This window comes from Pipistrellus kuhlii, unplaced genomic scaffold (genome assembly GCF_014108245.1).
Source record: "Pipistrellus kuhlii isolate mPipKuh1 unplaced genomic scaffold, mPipKuh1.p scaffold_m20_p_2, whole genome shotgun sequence".
Taxonomy (NCBI): domain Eukaryota; kingdom Metazoa; phylum Chordata; class Mammalia; order Chiroptera; family Vespertilionidae; genus Pipistrellus; species Pipistrellus kuhlii.
In genome coordinates this window covers 11,003,489-11,020,212 of record NW_023425515.1, presented here as the reverse complement: position 1 = coordinate 11,020,212, position 16,724 = coordinate 11,003,489, and the positions used below count along the sequence as shown (strand labels likewise).

Here is a 16,724-nt window from a genome sequence, read left to right as displayed (position 1 = left end):
TGTTTATTGAACCTCTGCAATGTGCCAGCTTCAATGCCAGCTATTGGGAAACAGTTTCATATGTGTTTCCTGCTATTAAAAAAAATGGTCATGCAATTTTTCTGGAAAGTAAAAACTAGAATAGGGTAATTGTTTCTATGATACTTTTTAAGTTTTGAGGTGTGGGCATGAATGAAAGTGTCTACTCGGTACTCATATTTTCCAGAGGAAGTGTCTCTCAAAGTGATTTGTAAACAATGAATACAGATATTAAATGAATGAAAGAGAAGGGCTTTTTGTTGGGAATGGCCAGTACACTTGAAACAATATGCACCCTTTGAGTTATTATAATGAGTTTCATATGCCTACAGCAAATGTTACATATAGATGACATATTGGAAATAAGGCTGAGGAAGTTAGCAATAATTACATCATGAAATAACTTGGGTGCAAAGCTGATTGTGCAAATAATCATAAAGTTATAGAGAATAATTATGGGATTCTAAACTCAATAAGTTTTAGTCATCTTCATGGACTAGTTTCTTCAATTTTGGACCTGGAAAGTAAATCAACTTAAATGCTTAGGTTGCACAACAGAGAAAATACACTGGATAGAACCAACTGAAAAATGTATTGTAGTGCTAGCCAGTTTAGCTCAGTGGATAGAACATCAGCCTGTAAACTGAAGGGTCCAGGCTTCAATTCTGGTCAAGGGCACATGCCTGGGTTGTAGGCTTCATCCCCAATGTGGGATGTGCAAGAGGCAGTCAATAAATGATTCTCTCTCATCATTGATGTTTCTATTTTTCTCTTCCTCTCTGAAATCAGTAAAATATATATTTTAAAAAAGTAAAACATATTGCAACAGTTTTCAATTCTAGAATATAAAACATCTTATTTTTTTACAAGTATTAGAGATAATGAAGAGAATCATGGACATTTCCAGAAATTGGTTTGTAGCCTTATAACAAACATGTTTTAATTTCATAATAACACTGTTCTCCCAATAGCCAAATATGTTATAACTAGATTGATAGAATGCCACACAATTAAAAAAATATTTAAAAGGCAAATATACATGCACAAATATAAAACACTGAGTAAAAACCCAGAGGTCATGCAAAAGCTGATCTATTCAGGCCAAATGAGCATGTCCTTTTAGGAGTTAAACTTTCTTTTGTAAATCCCTGACAAGATAGCTATGTTTTCTTAAGGTTTTATGCAGAATATAATATGCCATCAGGCCACACGTTATTGAGTTGCAACCTCCCAGGGAACTTGAACCTGTCACTTCCAAGTTCTTCAGATTCTCAATTGATGCCTATGGAGTGAGCACTCTCAGACGCGGCTAACAGGACACCCCTGTGGCTGAATACTAGTGCAGCTTCATAAAGTGCTTACACCTTGTCTCTCACTGGAAAGCCCAGCTCTTCGCACATCAAAAATGTGCAAAACAAGTTAGGTCTGCAGACAACAACCAGATGGACTGCCTCGAAGACAGAAGTCCCTTGTTTACAGACAAAACAAGTACAGAAATGCTTTCTAGGGCCGAATGCCCACAAACTGCCTAGACAAACGTCAGGTGGTTGAATCCCCAAACTGTCCTGATGTTCCACAAGAATAGACTTTTGTATTAGAATGTATTAGAGTGTTTATGATAATTGATTATGTTCTTTAAAAACGGCAGCTCATTGAGCATGCATTAGAAAGCCCTTCAAAGATATAAGCTTTGAGAAGAAGGTTGAACTCTGGCATAAAAAAATAAGCAACATGAATGTTGAAGTGAAGGTGATAATACATGGTAATGTTATGTAGAAAATAATGGAGAAGCTCAAAATTGGTGCCAAGAGTAAAACAACTAGACAAAAGCTTATCTTTATTTTTTCAATTATTTCCCCATAAGTACTTTCCATATTTTTCCTGGAATAAATATTTATTTGCTTTTTAGTTTAAATGATGTGGAGGTGAAAATAACCATCATTTGCATATTCTTAATATTATAATATATACCTTTTATCATTGAAATGAGATAAATTACACAACAAGGTATAGCACCTTTGTTTCTTAAAAAAAATAAAAGAATAATAGTACCTTACAAGAGAGGGATAAAATAATAACTGTCCTAGATGGTATTTTGGATTTGAAAAAAAAAAATCAAGTTGTATCTTGTTTCCCAAATAAATCTTTGATATATCATTATACTGTATATTCCACAATGATTTCTTCTCTCTCATTTTTAATGCAGCCTTCCTAAAAAAATCAAGGGTCTCTGAGTTTAGGAAAATGTAATAATCTCAGAAACATTCAACAAAATAGAACATTGCAATGCTTATGGAATGGAAATACAGACTACTAGAAAGTGTTGGATGTCTTTGAAAAAAAAAGTGACTTAATTTAGAAAGATTGAAAATCCTGCCCTTGGAGGTATTGGTATGTGGTGTGTGTGTGTGTGTGTGTGTGTGTGTGTGTGTGTGTGTTCACTTTTGCACATATACAAATATGCCTATTAAAAATGGTCTCTTTATCAAAGTTCTAAACTTGGCATAAATCCTTAGAGATTTATTTACTGTGTAAGTAGCAACTGGAAATTTTTTTTTTAATTCAAAGACACTGTTATTATAAGGTTTCTCTTTTAGAGAATAAAATTTTCTCTATCTAAACTTACAGCCACTGTCAAAACAAATTAGTTTGAAAGATGCTTACTTTGAGTATCTTATTTAAATTTCAACCCATGGCTGGTAGAACAGTGAACAGCAGGTGATATATTTTGAAGATAAGAATAATTGTTTATTTTAAAAAGAGTGGAAATTATTCCAATCTCATCAGGGAAAATAATTTGCTTGTATAAAGAAGCCTTAACTGAACCAGCATTTATTGAGAACCTACAAGTGCCAGCAATTCTGATAGACAGTGAGGAGATCAAAGGATAAATAAAACATCTTCGGTTTTAATTACACATCAGAATTCCTTGTGCAATCTCTCAAACTCCTAAACTGTAGGCTACATATAAATTCAATCAATTCAGAATTCCAGGGGTTAAACTCAGGAATGAGTTAGATATACAGTGACTGATTTACAGCTCATCTAGAAAAACATTATCTGAGGGAGGCTCTTCCCAACTTTTACCATTCCTAAGAATCCCTTTGAGAATCCTGATAAAACGTATATTCAGATTGAATAAACATGAGTGGTATCTGGGACTTTATATATTCACACATTCCAAGTAAAAAACAAGCTAACTAAAAACTCCTAGATGCAGACACCAGCATGGCAGTTACCAAAGGGAAGAGGGCTGTGAGATTAGCAGAGGTTACAGGGCTCAAATATTTGGTGATGGAATATTATTTGATTTTAGGTGGTGGACCCACAAGACAACCCAAAGATCATATATCATAGAAAACCTGTATAATCTTATTAACCAATGTCACCTCAATAAATTAAATTTTAAAAATAAAAACAATCTAGAATTATTAATCAAGTGGGAGAAGCCTTTAAAATGACAATAACACAAAAAATCATTTTCAGAGAGAAATGCCTTAGAGAATTTACATCTAGCAGAAATGAACTACAAGAATGATCAACATAGTTCTTTACAATGAAGGAAAATGATAACAGGTGGAAGTCCAGATATACAGGAAAAAAATAAAAAAGTGCAAATTGAGAATGTCTATAAATAACCTTTTTATTATATTTTATGAGTGGGTTCACGTGTGTATTCACCTATATAAAAGTTACTTTAAAATATTATTGACTGAAGCAAAAATGATACAAATACATTCTGAAGGTTATGCCATAAGGTTAAGTAAAATATGAATACAAAAGCACAAAGGATGAGGCAGGCATAAAAAGAATTATACAGCTATGAAGTCTGTACACTGTTATTGATTTAATATAATATTATTTAAAGATTTAGCCCTGGCTGGTTTGGCTCACAAGAGCATTGGCCTATGGACTGAAGGGTCTCTGGTTCAATTCCAGACAAGGGCATATGCCTAAGTTGCAGGCTCGATCCCCAGTAGAGGGCATGCAGGAGGCAGCCTATCAATGATTCTCTCTTATTATTGATGTTTCTATCTCTCCCTATCCCTTCCTTTCTAAAATCAATAAATTTATATTTTAAAAATAAAAATAAAAGATTCATAATAACAAGCTAAGCATTTGTATTATAAACTCAAGAAACACTGTCCAATAGAACTTTCTATGATGGTAAAATATTTTATTAGTCTATGCTAATTAGTCTAGTCCTATATTATAACATTAATTTTATGTGGTCAGTAAGCCTTTAAAGGTGGCTAGGGCAGCTGCATAATTGAAGTTTTAATGGTATTTAAGGTTTGATGAATTAATCTAGAGTTTGATTTAAATGGCCATATGTAGTTAGTGGCTATTCTATTGGGCAATTCAGATATAGAACAACTACTAAAACAAAAAACAAAAAGGGACAGTCCAGATGTCAATAGAGCAGTTAAGGAGGAATACTAAAAGGTACTTAATTGTTACAAAAGATGGGAGAGAAATAAAGGGGAAAAGGGACAGTACATTTCTATAGCCTAAAACCAATAGCTATTCGATATAAAGATGTTAAGTGTACAACATATATCATTAATTTGATCCTATAAATACATTAAGCACTCCATTTTAAAGGAAGGCATTTACCAAGTTGCTAAGAAAGCAAACAGATATGGCTTGTGTTCTACTCTTAACTACAACTCTCACTGCTCTCTACTCAGTCTATCAGTTCTTACTCATACCTCTTAAACTGTCGTTTACACGAGCAGTAGCCAACCTTTTGGAGCACACAGACTACCAGTGGTTCACTGGTTGGCGACCTCTAGTTTACACCATAACAGATGTAAGAAAAAGCAAATTATGTCTTGATTGTTTGAGTTGTGAAAGACATGTCTAAGGTAAAATTTCATTTTCATTAAGAAGCAAAAAGTTGGTCTGTATAAATATGCATATACTAGAGACCCAGTGCACAAAATTCTTGCACTGATAAGGTCCTTAGGTCTGGCAGGCGATCAGGGCCAATCAGGCCTTCAGGCTGCTAGCCTGGGCCTCCCTTTCTCATCTGCCAGCTGCTGGCCAGGGCCTTTCTTTGTTCTACACCACTTCCTGGTGGTCAGTGCATGTCATAGTGAGCAATAGAACTTCCAGTCTCCCTGTCAAACTCTTAAGGGGACACTTTGCATATTAACCTTTTATATATGAATATATGCACATATCTAAATGTGTATATATAGATGGATGCATGAATGCATCATACATATACACACAGCTTTTGGAAATGAGTCTCTTCATTTATATTACTTCCATGACCTCATTGTTGCCATTTTTACTTTAAATCTATGCCTAAATAGATAAAATATGTATAAAAAATATATAAAGGCATAAGTTCAGTGAAGGAAATAATCAATAAGAGGCATTGATCTGTTCTATCTTTTTGGACATTGGGATATTGTCTGCAATAGTCAAGCTGAATTCTTCTCATGTACCTCATTAACACAGATGAAGAAGAATCTGAGTTTAGAATATTGAAAGGGAAATAAACAGATTACAATGACTAAATCCAAAGACCCTTACAGTTTGCACCCAAGACTTAGTGTCCTTAATTGTGTTGGTTTCTCAATATTAGATAATGGTAAGGGATTTGTGAAGAAGAAAACACAGATATTTACATACTTCCAAATGTAAAAAAAAAAGTCCATAAGTATATCATTTAAGTTCCGCAATAATGATAATCATAATAATCTAACATTTAGAAAGTGTACGTGATGAGAGATAGTAAATCACTGAATATCCAAAAATCTTTTTGTAGCCATTAAAATTTATCTCTATTTTTTTTTTTAAATTGTAAAATAAATATGCTAAGTGACATACCCAAATCTAACAGAAAATAAGGGATCAAATCAGAGTTGTTAACCTAAACACACTCTTGGCAGAGCCAAATAAAGGGTCTGTTTTTAGTTTTTGCCTTGACTTTCTATGAAGCCAGACTGCTGAGTGGGAGTATTCTGGGTAGATCAAAGCTTCCTTGCTCTAGATTTATTCATGCCTTGCAGAATATTTAGTATTCAACTACATTCCAGGATCATCCTCTTATTCACTCTGATAATGACTGAAAACTTTCCAAATTCTACCCCACTTGGCTTTATTTCCACAATGGAACACTATTCTAGATGGGTCTATAGCCCCAAGTACGGCCGTGATGACAGAAAAAAAGATAAGCCCATTGAAACTTAATTTAACCTCCGCACCTTACCTCATTATTTTCATATTTCTATGTATTATTTTTCAGATCCCTATCTTTTTTTCTTCCTTTGAGGCAACGTTTACACTTTCCCCACGAATATGATTACAGATCATGGCAGAGACAACAAGGACCGACGAAGAAATATTAACAAATATTAACCATATAGGTAAAAGCTAGTCAAATTCTTGGTCATTAAGTTAAAAAGGTAATCTCCCCACAAGATTTTGAGAAGATATTATATATGCTTCATTTTGATATATGCCTGACAGGTTATACCAAGTGTAGTCAAAATTACAAATGCTAAATATGCATAAGGCAGGATGTACTGCACACTCCGTGACATGCTGCCTGCTATTCATAGTATTCTACGATTACTCTATTTTGAGCCCTATCTGTTCTTGCTAGCTGCCTTTTAAAAATCTGTTCTGGTAGTTCTTTTCTGTATTATGAAAATGTTGGTTTTAAATTGAAGAACTAGTAGCAGAATAATTTAGGACAAAACTATAATGTTTCCTACATGAAGCATAAAAATTAAAGTTTTGGCTCAGTGGATTGAGCATTGGTCTGCAGAACAAAGGGTCCCAGGTTGGATTCTGATCAAGGGCACTTACCTTGATTGTAAGTTCCTTCCCAGCCAGACTCTGGTTGGGGTTTGTGCAGAAGGCAACCAGTTGATGTGTTTCTCTGCCTTTCCTTCTCTCTTCTACTCTACCTAAAAATCAATAGAAAAATATCTTTGGGTGAGGATTAAAAAATAAATGAAGCTTCATTTCCTTGCAATTCAATTTAATACTAGTGGCCTGGTGCAAAAATCAGTGCACATTGAAAGGGGAATGATTAGAAGAAATATTTTAAACTGATAAGAACAGATACTACACTTGATTTTACCCAAAAGGCCAAGAAGAGTTTAGAAGAAATATTTTAATATTGCTATTCGCCCTTTCTCTATAATAGAAGTATCAACCAAATTCATAATCCACAATGACAGATGGAAACACACGTATGCAATTGGTGACAGCAAGAGCTTTACATATCTTTATATATGAAAGCCAAGCAACTAGAATGACCAGACGATAGGTTGCTACGATGCACATTGAGCTGGCCAAATGGCCTAATCGGAGCTCCAACTGCCCTCTCCACCCCTCAGCTGGCTTCACCCTGGATTGCACGCCCCCCATCAGAAGCAATGCTGGCTAACCTCCTGCATCCCCTCTTCCCTGCTGGCCTGGCCCTGATCTGCCCCCATATTATATTTTACTTAGATAAATAACAAACACATTCTTTGCATAGCACTTAGTCATACTCAATTTAGATATATATGGAAGCAACACTTTTGTAAGAGTTTTATATTAACAGATTTGAAAAGGTAAACTTCCAAAAATTGTCATGAGATATTCTGCTTTTTTTAGTTATACATTTTCTTAGTATAAATTCCTTTAGGTGAAGTTTAAAGTAATGTATCAGGAGCCAATTGATAGGAAGGGAAAGAAGTGAAACAAAGGCAGTACAATTTGTTCCCAATTAGATTACATTTAAGAACATTTTCAGTGAGTTCTCCCTTTACCAATGAATAATTGTCTAAATTACAGAATTTAATATTTAGGTTTTATATAAGCTTTCTTGCATTTCTTTCTTTAGTGATTTTTTTCATAAGTATTGATGTATTCTTGGTCCATTTATCTAACCCAAAAATTACATGCTCACCACTGGAGAGTAAAAACAGAACATATAAAAGGCAATTATAATGTGTCAATTATTCTCACTAGTAGAGCAGACTGCATTACATTCATAGACATGGGAAGGATTATAGACAGAGAATATATATGCAAACATGTGTATATTCAGATGTTGTTAAATAATTTGACAGAGTACTTTGTATCTGACAATACATAGTCAATTAGAAAAAAATGTATAATGATGTGTACAATAAATAGGATATTTTATTTGGCTTTTTCCACTATGAAAAAGTCAGATATATTTTTCAGTGTAATACAACTTTTCCATTTTCTTAACAAGTTTCCATTAAGAAGCAGATGGTGTTTTGGTGGTAAACACAATTAATTTCACTTTATAGAGTTCACTTAATTAGAATTGGATTCCATGTCTCACATGCATTAAATTTCATTGTTATACATATTGTTTATAATTCTGCCAGCTGTCAGAAATACACATAATATTTTTTAATTCTTAAAACCATTATTTCTAAATAAAGGATAATCTATTAATTTCTCTAAAGTTAGAAATAAAATAATATTATTGTATTTTTATTTATTTATTTTTTGAACTCTGTGAATTTTCTTTTATTGGGACATAGGGGGTGGGTAACTTGGTGGTTATACCCCACCAGGGTACTATCCGTTCTAATCTTCCTGGGCTAGCTTTAGCCGTTTCTTTCTTTCTTCCTTTCTTTCTTTCTTTCTTTCTTTCTTTCTTTCTTTCTTTCTTTCTTTCTTTCTTTTAATATATTTTATTGATTTTTTTTACAGAGAGGAAGGGAAAGGGATAGAGAGCTAGAAACATCGATGAGAGAGAAACATCTACCTGCTGCCTCCTGCACACCTCCTACCAGAGATGTGCCAGCAGCCAATGTACATGCGCTTGACCAGAATCGAACCTGGGACCTTTCGGTTCTCAGACCTATGCTCTATCCACTGAGCCATACCGGTTTTGGCTAGCTTTTACTTTTTCTTGGAACTCTTGTTGCTAGCAGTCTCTTCAGGTCTACTCCTGAGAGGTTCCTCCTTCAAAGAGACTTTCCTCTTTTTCTTGAGAGCACTCCTGTTTGCTGCCTCTTTGGGTTCACTAACGTGTTCTGTTTGGTTAAAGGTTTCTTCCTCTTGGGAAGATTTCCATTGGTAGTTGTCTCAAGATCATTATTAACTAACTCCTCCGAGGGCAAAGATTTCCTTTTCTTGGGTTTGGGTAAAGAAACAGGTGGGTCTTCTGTTCCATTCTCCTGAGGAATCTCCTGGAGCTTTTGCTTTTTCTTCTTTTTAGGTTTTTCATTTGTTTCCTCACACTCCTCTGGCGAACTGCTGCTGTTTTCTGGAGATGCAAGGGCGATTGCAGCCAGCCATTGCTTTTCCTTCTTCAAGCGTTTCTTCTGTTTTTCCAGCTTTTTAGTAATCTCAGTAGCCGCTTCCTCTGCCTATACCATTGCCTCCTTCATGACCTCCAGATTCTTTCGTGGAATCAACTCCAGTATCATAGAAGGATAGCAGCTCTTCCACTTGTTCTCGAAGCTTCTCCACAAAATACACTTGTGGGTACCTCAGAGAAGCAATCAATTCGCGAGGCAATATTGCATTTGTTTGCCAGGTATCAGGAGATGCGACCTTTGTTCTTGGCAGCTGCTCCGCCAATGAAGGTGGAGTGGAAAATGAGTCCATATTTTGGGGTGTTACTGCTTGTCTTCAGAGCTCTGGAAACTTAGTCCCTTTGCTGGGCCCTGGGAATCACTCAGACACCAGGACAGGCCATCACCCCCATAGCAGAGGCCTGTATAGGTCAGGATGCAAAATAATATTATTTTAAAATTGAATTTTATAGGATATCATAAGCAGTCAAATTATTTCAAAATGCATGAAAAGTTCAGAATATATACAAATATTAGAACATAATCATTTTATATTTAATTACATTAATATTTTTGTTTTTGCTCCTAATACCTGAAATATTTCATACTTTTAATATCGATAAAATTTATACTCATACAAAACACATATTATTAATCATTTAAAGCATTCTCAATTTATTCATGTTTTATGCAAAATTTTTTCCATGTATGTAAGAATCAAATGATCTAGTGAAAAGTGAAAAACATAATGCTTTTCAATGAAATGATTGACATTTTAAACTTTGTATCTGCATGTACATATGTATACATACTCTGTGCATGTGTATGGCCTATATATCACACTTAATATTCTCATATATTGCTGAATTAAATATAATAACAAAGTATATTATTTCAAACGGTTTATATTATATTTTAAAAATACATTTTTGTTACTATTTTATAACTTGTTCTTGGTCTAAAGAATAAAACTTTCTCGTGGGTCTAAGTTTTATTTTTTACCTCTCACACAGCAATAGCAAAGGATTATGCAAATAGATTGAGCATCTCATTCATTTGCTTTTGGGAAGAAAAATATAGTTTATTCTTTTTTATTCCCTTTAATAGTTGACTCTAAAAGCTATTTTAAAAAGCAATTATGTTTTAAAGTAATCTAACTAGAATAAAATTCTAAATAATATTTGGAATTTGCTCAAAGTAGCTTAAGCTTAATATTTTCTTAGAAACAGTCTTTAGTTGTAAAGCTAGGGTTTAGTTACATTTTTACTTATTTTGCTTATAATTAATATTTAGATCTCAAAGGTAATTTTTAAGTTGTTCAGAAAAATAATGCCCTTAATATTAATACAGTATAATCAATAATCTTATATTTTACCTTCCTTTAACTGGCAATTTAGTGAAACATTATGCCTGTTGGTAATTATTTACTTGACTCTGGTATATCAAAGTTTCTGCCATAAACTCTCACTTTTTCATCTCAATTTAATACAAGGAATTTTCATTGTCAGAAAAAATATGGCAACTCATATTTCCACTGAATATTAGTAAAGCAAGCAAATAAACATCTGTATGGTAATAATTAGTAAAAAACTTTTTATTACATCATTAGCTACTCTGAGAATTATGGGAAATGATGATTAATGTCTATTTTTAATACTCAGTTTCAGCTCCCCTTGCTACCCACCCAAGGGTGATTGATAATTTAAATAGAATTTCTCAAATTCATCACCTATTTATTCTGATAAAACAGTCAAATACAGGATAGTAATTAATTTTGGAAAGCACCACTATATTCCTGTTGATCTAAAAGGCTGAAGGCATATGCACACCACATATCCAGGGAATATTTAAAGAAAGAATCTCTGGCTGCAAACAGGAAGTGAAATGAAGTTTGCCCTACAAACTGCAGTTTGAAGATGTGCCATCTTGCACAGGAAATACTGTTAGGGATGGAACACATATAGTCAGAGCATTTAAGGAACTATGGCCAAATCATTTGTTGACCACTTAATTATACTGGCAGGTGTTAACCCCAAGAAATCTGGATGAAAAACTTAAAAAACATACAAACAAAACAAACTTACAAACCAGAGAATTAGACAACTCTGACCACACACCATAGAATACAAGATCTACTCCAAATTCAGTATCCTTTAATAAGCCTATATTTTCAGAAAAAAATAAAATTTGAATCTAATTTTATTTAGCAGAAAATATATATATATATATATATATATATATATATATATATATATATTAATATTTAATAGATTTAATATCAAAAGTATTAAAATAGTGGTCCAGGAAAGAATTAACAACATGTCAGTGGCTATATATGCATTTTTCTATCTATCATCTATCTATCTATCTATCATCTATCTGTCATCTATCTATCATCTATCAATCTAATCTATCTATCTGGAAAACTGAAGAGTAAATGATAACGGAAAGAAAAAGAATAAAATAGGAAAAGTAAAAGATATAAACAAATATTAGAACTTTGAAAATATTGAAGTATTTCAGTATATGCCCTTAGGCTAATTCACTGTTTTTATGTTTCAAATAAAATGTAAAGTTAAAGTTATTTTCTTTGTTGTGTGTGTGTTTGTATAAACAAACAAGAAAGAATTCACTAACTTATAGGCCATTTTAACCATATGATTTTGTACTTATGAAATATTTGAAATTCATATTGATCCTGTCTCTGAAGTGGCCACTGAACCTATCACACATGTAGAAATTGCTTCTTAGTGGAAGAGGCTTACTGGCAATTACTACATTGACTAAGGAGCAAGGAGGCTAAGTCCCCTCTTAACACAATTGTCATTTCATTGACTAGTGTTAAGTGAGAAACAGTTGGAGCCTAAGGACACAGGAATGATTATCCTCTCCTCGGAGTGAAGCACAATGTTCTATGGAGGTTTGAATTCAAGAATAAATCATGGCAATGCTGTTGATAGCAGTATAGATCAATTGTTTCAAAAAAATTTATCCCATGTACTAATGTCACAATAAAAAATAAGCTAATATTATCATATTGCCTTTTTTTTTCCTTTTTAGTGAAGATTGATTTTAAGTTGAATACTATGGCCCACAAAAAAATCCTTAAACAATTTCAAAGTCTAACTTTATAATAAGACAAATTTCCCCCAAAGAAAATGATCATTATTAGTTACATTAGCTGCAGCAACTAGTGTCAGTGAGAAAAGTCACACACATCCCAGTGTCTGTGTGTTTAGGGTAAGTGTGTTGCCCATTTCTTTTTATTACATGGTAAATACTAAGTGGACTTGTTTCTGGGATGAAAATATTCACATTTTGAGGTAGAATATACTTAACCTCATCAGAATAGTGTGAAGCATTCCAAATCAAATATTACCATTAATTGCTGAAAGTTATAGTCCTGTTAATAAAATAATCAATATTACAATACAGTGTTAATTTTAAATGAGAATCAGTTTGAATGAAAGGGCATGGAATTTCCTAGTAAAGTGTGATATTAATAGATGTTTAAGATAAATATATGTTGCAGTAAAAATGATAAACAAACAATTCCATCATTTGGACTTTGCAAGCTGATTTGTTCTAATCCTAACAAGAATTCAGCAAAATAATTCAATTGACAAGGAAAATACCTGATATGTAAATCTATTCCTTTGAAAACAGTTATTGCCAGAAAAGAGGAGAGCAATTTTCCAGAAAATCATGTTAAGCAAGTAGAGAGACAAGGAAGAAGATATCATTTTGTTAAAAATAAAAATCCCACCAAAACCGAGACTCCTTGGTTGTATAGATAACACTGTAATTGAACTAAATCCGGATTAGCTCCAGATTTGACCACTGTGAATGAATTACACTTTGATACAAGCATTCTATACCAGAGCATGGCTGTGTGCATGTGCTCCCTATTATATTAGTGAAAGAAACCATATGATACAATAGATAATCAGGATTATTTATTCACTGAGAGTCTTTCTAAGCCTGCCTCTTGAAGAGTGGGTTGCAGAGACATTTTTTGTGTATGTAAAACAAAATGGTTCATTTTATGTTTTGTGGAAATAACTATGGAATACCCATTAATTCTTGATATCGCATTTGATATTACACAGAGATCATATGGACAATTAAATATATATATATATATATATATATATATATATATATGAAAAAATAAACTTCTGAAACAATTTGCGCTTTTGATTTCGAAGCAGAGTTGAATGAATATTGTGTTTTAACTGACAAGATGACTTAACACTGGGTTTCCCCTCTGTAAAGTCATTTATCTAAAATTATGTGCTTTTAATTAAGGTGTAATTAGTTGCTATGAAAAAGTGCAATATATGCTTGTAACTAAAAGTTGTTGTTGTTTTTTGTTTATTGACAAATTTAATTTAAAATAATTAGTTTAGGAAAAAATGGCATCTATTTCTATGCCTATACATTTACTTATAAATTAAGTTTTCTGTGTAGTATGTGGATTTCCTGGGACCAAGTGATATTTTTTATACAAGGAATTTTTGAGACATTCTTACAAACCTGGCTTTGGTGATAAGGCAAAAGAAAAGAAATGGTTTGCATGAGAAAGAGCCCAAATTAGCTTACCTTCCCTTTATACTCAGAAGACTGTGGATATTAATTTCTCAGGTACATATAAAACTAAATACAGGAGGTCTATAAATGTTTATTTATTTATTTATTTATTTTTCAATTACAGTTCATCCAAGCTTACTTTATATCTGATTCAGTCTTATAGCCAAATGGTTAGACAATTTTTATAATTTGTGAAGTGATCCCCTTGATAAATCTAGTATTATTTGGCACCATATCGTAGGATGATGTAAATATGCATAGGCTCAATTCATGGAAATTCAACACTTATTGAATGTTTTATTAATCTTGAACTAGAAAAATAATATGAGAAATAAGACAGTCATATTCCTTAAAATGCATTGTTATGCACTGTAGAGAAGTGAACAGGCAATTGACAAGAAAATGGTATGAGTCCTATATTATCTTTGAGAAAATATTACCAATGCACTCTTTGCCAAATTACAAAAGGGAAATTACTCTAAATGAAATTAATACACACATGCACACAGCCTGGTACTATGTTCCAGGAAAGAAACATAGCAGAACAGGGACCAGGAAATATTTGTATCATCATGATTCTATTGTATTTGAAAAGTGCCTTCTGCACACCCCCTACTGAGGATGGAGCCCATAACCTGACATGAGCCCTGACCAGCAATCTAACCTCTGACCTTTTGGTGCACAGGACAAAACTCAACCAACTGAACCATACATACCCTGGATAGTGCCATTTGTAACAACATGAATGGACCTTGAGAATATTATGTCCTCAGAGTTCATTCATATTGTCACAAAAGTTAAGACTTCCTTCTTTTGAATGTTAATAAATGGCTAATAGATAGCCATATAGAGAGAGTAATGAAAAACGATAGGGATAACAATGTTTATCACACTGAGAAGGCTTTTAGTATAAGTAAATGGTGAATGTGTGTGTGTTTGTGTGTGTATGAAACTACTGAATACTCATATCTACCATAATCAATTTATATCAAATGCATTATATATTATAATTATAACTTTGATAACCTATTAAAAACTCATTTTCCAATGAAAGTTTCCCAGATCATCAAGATTACATTATATTCCTTAGGAAAAATGCTCAATGTTATTAATCATTAGGGAGATGCAAATTAAAACAGCAATGAGGTACCACCTTATACCTGCCAGAATGGCTATCATCAATAAATCAGCAAATTCCCTAGACAGTTTGGCTCAGTGGACAGTGTTGGCCCAGATTGAGGACTCAATCCCCAGTACAGGACATGCAAGAGGCAACCAATAAATGATTCTTTCTCATCATTGATGTTTCTATCTCTCTTTCCCTCTTTCTTTCTCTCTGAAATCAATAAAAATTGATTTATATTTAAAAATAATAATAAAAAAATCAACAAACAAGTGCTGGTGAGAATGTAAAAAAATCAGGAACCATAATACACTGTTTGTGGGAATGCAGGCTGGTGCAACCATTATGAAAAACAGTGTGGAGTTTCCCCCTCCTCAAAAATAAAAAATGGGATTGCCATTTGAACCAGTGATCCAAATTCTAGGCATATATCCTAAGAATCCCCAAATATCAACACACCTATATTAATATGCTAATTTTCTCTCTCTTTTTATTCTTTCTTTTTTTTTTTTTTGAGTGTGAGGAGTGATGAATGAGCTTATGGCATTAGCTATGCAGCCACCTTAAGAAAAAAATCTACTAGTATATAGAGGAAACCTTTGATTTTAATGTGTATGTGTGCATGCGTGCATGTGTGTGTGCATGTGTGTGTGCATGTGTGAGTGTGTGTGTGTTTAATGTATATCTGCTAGATTGCTTCATTTTGAATATAGCTGGAATAAAATTAAAATAGATAATTAGAGAAAGTAATTACTGAGTTCTTTCAGTCCTTGCACATTCATTAAGGATTATATATAAATTTAAATTAGCCTAAAAAGTACAATAATTGGCAGTTCAAAAATTATCCTGAGTTATAATATTAAGAACAGTCATCTTTTATCATAAATATCTGTATTTAATTTGGAGCTATGCAATACTATATTAATTTGCATAACCAAGATTTTTAAATACTGCAGAGTAATTGATGAACTAGCAGAACAATTTGAATTTATATTTTATATTAATTTTGAAAGAAAACAGATTACTTTGTTTCCTTTTTCCATCTTGCTTATTTTTCCAATCTCAAAAGTCTTATTAAGCCATTATTATTTCTATAAGATTAACTGTATTGTAAATTGATGCCTTTCTACCTTTGCCTGTTCAAAATATATAAGTTATGGCAAGTTTATTTTTATTAAAAAAATAAAGGAGAGACAAACAATGAAGCAATGTGAAGTATTACTGCATTACAGTCAGTGATTGACTGTGAATGAAATCAAAATAAGTTAACTGCATAGGATTTCAGACCAGATCACAAATCATAAAAATCTCTAACATCTTGATCATAATGTGAATTGCAGGAGTTTATTATCTTATACACTAAAAGCCTAATATGCTAAATTTCTGGCCACCCAGTTGTCCATTCAACCAATCAAAGCATAATATGCTAATGAAATGCTAAAGTTGCTCAACTGCTTGCAATGATGTGTACTGATCACCAGGGGCAGACACTCCCACTGATAGGTTAGTTCAGCGATAGCCAACCTTTTGGACCTCAGGGACCACAGTGATCTACAGACCACTGGCTGGTGACTGCTGGGGTCTGGCCAATCTGGACTGAGTGAGATTGGCTGGACATGCCCTGGAGCCCTCCTGTGGTCCCACCTCAGCTGGCCAACCTCCTGCGTCCCCTTCACTCCTTCCCACCCCAATCATACACTGGT

The 16,724-nt window shown here is 33.2% G+C and overlaps 1 non-coding gene and 1 pseudogene across 1 annotated transcript; both read right to left on the bottom strand.

The window, feature by feature from the left end:
* Positions 1-6,992: 6,992 nt before the first annotated feature.
* LOC118724961 lies at positions 6,993-7,140 on the bottom strand (annotated as a pseudogene).
* A 2,545-nt stretch (positions 7,141-9,685) lies between these two features.
* On the bottom strand, positions 9,686-9,770 carry LOC118725175. The gene has a single exon (XR_004989906.1). It is a non-coding gene; the product is annotated as a small nucleolar RNA SNORD86 (small nucleolar RNA).
* Between the last annotated feature and the right edge of the window lie 6,954 nt (positions 9,771-16,724).